The following is a 6000-nucleotide window of genomic DNA, read 5'->3' as shown; positions in this document are numbered from 1 at the left end:
GCGCCAAGAATAGTTCACTTGGCGAACTTCTTAATATATGGCAAACTAGTTTCTTTTTCCGTGAGAGGAAAAAAAGTCACCATCGTTCTTTTTTTCCAAATAATATTCTTTACATTATATTTTTAATTAAAACTTATTATTTTAAGTAATTTTTTCTTTTTCGAATTTCATTTTAATTGTTTAAGTTGCATGGTTTTTTTCGAATAACTCTTTTAAATTTTTCTATTTACCTATTCGAACTGCTTAAATAAAGGTGCAGCGTTTATTTTTTTTTCAAATACTTTTCTTTATATATATTTTTTGTCATAGTTATTATTTTAGGTAATTTTTAAATTCTTATACTTTAATTTTAATTGTTTGTGTTGCATTGTCTCTTCAGATAATTGTTTTAAAATTTTCTATTTATTCCTTCGAATTGAGCACTTTTAATATATTTATTAATATAAATTTTCCAGAATGTGATTTTATTTATTTGAATTGCGTTTCTTTCGGAGGAATACTTTGTAACCCAGACTACGATGCGTTTGAAAACTGCATATATTAAAAGAGAAAATACAGTAAAGCACAGTTAACACGCCTTTCAATGTTCCGTTCAGAAAAGATATATATATAAATAAGAGAGACATTTAACTTAGGATTGCGACGTTTTAACTTAGGATGACTTGCATACACTGCTTTAAACAGTTTTATCATTGTGCCCATTGCTTTACACAATTTTATCCTATATTTGGCTTCTTAAATGTTATTCATATTTTAGTCAAATATTTTATTTTTGAAATCGTAAGAATCAAATATCATAAGATTAAAAGGTTTTAAATTAAAAAAAAAAAAATACAAATACTAAATTTTACCCAAAAATTTATTTTTTCTTCTCTTTTTCTTCAGGCATTCTACTTTATTCTTGCTCTTTTTCTTTAGGCATTCCGCAAGTATATTAAAAAGTATCCAAATATTCGAAATATCTTGATATTTCTGACAATCATTTTAAATAAAGTTATCGCCTTCTATTTCATAAAGGCCCACAAACGGCCGAGCGGTAAAGTCGCTGAAACCTGGTAGTTCGCTCCGGGGTTCGAATCCCGGTAAACGGGCTGGTTGCATGGGCGTTTTCGTGTATTTTCTTATGTGTACCGTGTCTGCCAGCTGGTTTCCCTTAGAAGGTTCTTCACGAAGGCATCCATCCTTCTAAGCAGATAGCCCTGCTTTGGCGTAACTTAATAATCCAATTCAATCCATTTCATCAATATTTGGTCAGAGCCTTTATCAGTCTTTAGAGGCTAAACATTTTGAAGGCATGAGATGAAAGGAAAGACTGGTTTCACAAGAGGTTTTGGTTTATTTAATTATGACAAAGCACACTAGGGCTATCTGCCTAAGGGGAGGGATGCCTTCGTGGAGGGCTTTCTAAGGCAAACTGGCTCGCATGCACGTTACACATGGGGAAAACGACGAAAATGCCCATGCAGCCAGCCCGTTCGCGGAATTCGGACAGAATTACTAGCGTTCAACGACTTTACCGCTCGGTCGCTGTTTCATCAGAAGGAAAAAAAAAAAAAAAAAAAAAAAAAAAAAAACATCTTTAGGTGACATCCACATACATCACTGGATAAACTCCTGAATCTTCAAATAATTCGAATGAGAAAATCATGGAATTCTCCATTTATGATACGATATGATGTTCTATAACGTAATTTAAATTTATACAACCATATAGTCTAAAATCAGTCGCTCTTCACTTTAATCTGCAATGATATTGTTTTTGTCTTTTCTGTTAACCACAAGCTCAATTGATGGTATTTGCTGGTGTACACGTCCAAGTGTTTTTTCTTTGAACACATAAATTCTTTGAAATATCCTGAAAGTATATTCAAAAGCGTCCAACTTTTTTAAACATCTTGGTATGTCTGACAGCAAAATTTCCCTGCAAATTTTTGCTTACTTTTCTCTCTAATTTTCTTCTTTCCTTCTATAGTTATTTTCAGTGCACACACAAGAAAATTAAGATTTTTCGATTGCTAGACTTCCATAAATTTTGCATTCTTGTCAATTTTTTAAAATATCAATTACATGAATTGCGTTTCAGCTGAAGACAGCTTTTCATTTTCTAGTCATTTTAACTATAAATAAAGTTTAAAGCGAAGTCCAAAGGATAAATATTTTAATTAAAAGATTTTTGCTAAATGACAAAGAAATAAAATAGTCCAGCAGGGTTTATTCTGTACCACCGAGTAACCCGATTCTTATATCGGCTGAAACAATCTAAATCATATTAAAGATAATTTTTTATACAATCTATAAAGCGAGAGAAAAATTAACTTCTTAAAACATTTTTTCTAAGAGAATTAATATAAAAGATTATATTTATATATATTTTTTTAAAGCTGGGACTTGAACCAAACTGTCAAATTTTTAAATTTTAATTTACATGGTGGTTATAATTAAAGTTCCAATTTGAAATGGTCATAAAAGGAAAATTACCGTACCAAATGTTATCAAACTTGGGAATCGTGTAAAGTAGGTTATGGGAATTTATTTTCCGCGAGGGAAAAAAAAAAAAAAGAAAGAGTTCAAAAAGTCACCACCAGGGTAAAAATGGCGCTGTATACAAGGTTGATAAATGAAATAAGACAGGAAAACATCTGTTTAAAATGTGTTTAATATTTTCCGAAGCGTGTTACAAAGCATGTTCAATGTAGCGTCCAGCATTTTCCGAAAGCAAGTTAAATCCTGTTACTGCATTCTCAAGAGCAGCTCTTAGCATATCAAGAGGAATGTTACGGACATGTCAGTGTATCACATTTTTCATTTCTGCCAAACTGTTTAGATTATCACCATAAACAGTGCTTTTGAGAAAACCCCATAGCTAAAAGTCACAGAGGTTGAGGACTGGTGGGAAGAGGGCAAGTGTTGGCCTATAAGACGTTCATTCGTGAAATGTTGCCTAAGTAACTGTGCGACAGACGTGAGGTGGGGCCCAGCCCTGCATAAAAATAGTAGTATCTAAAATGCCACGTTAACTGCAGTTCATGTATCACGAAACATTTTAACATTGACTCTAAGTGAGCTGCAATCACAGTGGTCCAGCTGTCGACTGCTCTTCAGAGAAAAATGGTTCAGTTATGAAACTAGCTGTTATTCAACACTAAACGGTGTGGAATAACTGCTATGCAATCGAATGCAATAGGAGAATGCAATGGAACTAGATAGATAACATGAGGGATTTCTTTGGCCCAAATCGATTAAAAGCGTTTTGAATCAGTATCTTCATGTTTTAGGGCCGAATTCAGGCTTCAAAAATTACAAATTAACGATCTGTAAGAAAACGATTTTCAGATTGTACGCACTTGTGCGAGTGATTTGGGATCTCACATTTTCTAATCGCTAATTCGTGGTTTTCACGGACGAATTTCTCACTTACACGGACGAATTTCTCACTTACACGGACGAATTTCTCACTACACTTTTATGACAGTTTCAATGTGGAACTTTAAATATAACCACTCTGTAAATTATTAAATTTTAATTTGAAGCTATGCGTTATGTGTATACCATGCGTAAATTTTTCGCTTTTATGGAAAAATAAAGAATCGAAGCAAATATACTTAGGATAATGGACCAAAACTGAAAACAATTCCCCTCCCTTCAAAAATAAAATATTGAAATTCAACCTTGAATTTATTGGGTTATCGAAATATTAAATTTGACTTATCTTCTAAGTCCTAGTTCCGACAACAATTCCTTCAAAAATTCCGAATTACTTAAGCTGAAGTAAAAGATTTAGTATATATTCACTGTATGTTAGTAAAGTAATCAGAGTGTAATAAAAATAGATTATAGAATTTATGCTGATGCAACTTTTTGTCTGACTGTACAACATGTAATGGAAGAGAAGTCTTGTAGAGATCTGGTTTTGACATGACTCTAAAAGTAGATGTCATACTCCTTTTGTCTCTTCAATATCAAAAAACTTTCCTTTGAGAGAGGCAACTTTAGTTTTTGTGAAAGAAAAAAAATCACAAGAAGACAAATTTGAAAAACATGCAGGACGATCGAGTACACATACTTATTTTCGGAACACAAGCGGTTCTCCGACTGGTTATTGAATAATGAAAAGATGCATTGTCATGCAATACAAAACATTTGAAATACGTTGTCTGACTGAAAACGTAAGATTAAAAGTCATCTGCTTAATTCACAGCCAGTTACAAGTCAACTGGCAATTGCAGAACCGTTTTGATCCTGAGCTTGTAAGACAAACATTATATCACTGGATTTAAACACTTCTTTAATCTTCCGAGAACGTTCTTTCTTTAGCTCATATTCCAAGAATATTAAGTGAATACAATTATTGCAAAAGAAATTGAATATTCATTTGCACTACGGCTTGGTAGTTTACTAACGAGTTAACAAAACTTAAATTCTGCTTTTTTTGTCTAAGTATACAACAATATTTTAAATATTTACAAATAAAATATTAAATTGGAGATTTAATTGGAGCCTCACCAGTTGCCTAGCATTTGAAGATTGTTAAACACTAATTGTTTGTTGCGAAGTCTAACCCAGGGTGCATGGTTGGTTTTCGTAGTTTTCTAGGTTCTATTTACAAAGGTTCTCTATGAAAGGATCTTAACCAAATAGCTCCCATGTTCTTTCTATGTTCAAATAACCAACTAACTTAGTTTAAGCGCGATTTCCAAATGAAGTTACTAACAAAACCTGAATACACATTACAAATCATGTAGCTTGCCAATCGGGAGTAACATGAAAGATACGGCGCCAATAATTGAATTGCTGTTACGGTACGCTATTTCTAAATTTAGATGGTCATTCCTTAATTAAATAGTCCACCAGCGGCCGAGCGATAAAGACGCTGAGCACTGGTAGTTCGGTCGGAAGTTCGAATCCCGCGAACGGGCTGGCTGCATCGGCGTTTTAGTGGTTTTCCCCATGTGTAACGTGTATACGAGCCAGTTTACCTTAGAAAGTCTTCCACGAAGGCATCCCTCCCTTTCAGAAGATAGCCCTCGTGTGCTTTGCCATAATTAAATAATCCAATCCAATCCTTAATTAATATAATTGATTTGTAACTTCTACTAGAGCTGACGGTAAAAATTGAAATGCAAATAAATAATATCGTGTGCAATCTTGATTAAAATAAAATAAAAAATTTTGCATAGAAAAATATTTGCATTCAGACTGAAAGTTTTTTGAAATATTTGCAATTACTTTATAAGAAGGATTTATTAATAACCGTAATAATTACTTATTATATTACTGATGATTAGGATTCAGTTCTTGACAATTACATTCTAAATTAGAATTTTAAGGATATAATGAAAATACGCTACGCCCAAAAATACATTTTAGGATAAAAAAATGAGCTGATTTTTTATGTGTTAAAACTTCTTAAATTCATTTAATAAACATCGTATCCTCGTTGTTAATTGAATCCAGAATGTTGTGTGTCGTTTATATAATTATTCTTACTTGTCCACAGAAGCTGCTGACTTAACCAGCCATTAAGTAGCTGCAGATCATTTCTACATAACCATTGAACTTCCACTAATTCAGTCTCTAGAGGGATGTTTATATCATAATTTGACTTATATAAATGATTATTCTAAATCTTATGTTTCTATAAAAATATACTGTGCTTTAAAAATATGGATGATAGTATCTGCCGCTCTTTCAGGCACTTCAAAAGCAACAGTTTGTTTAGAAATAAATTATGCATTTAATGTCATAAAATATTTTAATAAAATTCAAATAAACATTAAAAGAAAATTCTCAGTTTTAGACAATTCGATTTAAACGAAGTAAAGTAGGTAAAAATTTAATCTTAGAAAAATGTACTCTTATTTTTTTTAAAAAAAAGGAAGAAAGAGAAATTTAAAAAAATTTTTAAAAATTTGAATAATATCATCTATAATTTTAAAAAAATAGATTTTCATATAGTATTAATAAATATTTATTACACCTTATTGTGGGAAAAAATTTCAT

The sequence above is a fragment of the Stegodyphus dumicola genome, chromosome 8 (genome assembly GCF_044657685.1).
Source record: "Stegodyphus dumicola isolate Sdum_Otavi_A_Nest chromosome 8, ASM4465768v1".
Lineage (NCBI taxonomy): Eukaryota > Metazoa > Arthropoda > Arachnida > Araneae > Eresidae > Stegodyphus > Stegodyphus dumicola.
This window is presented reverse-complemented; position numbering follows the sequence as displayed.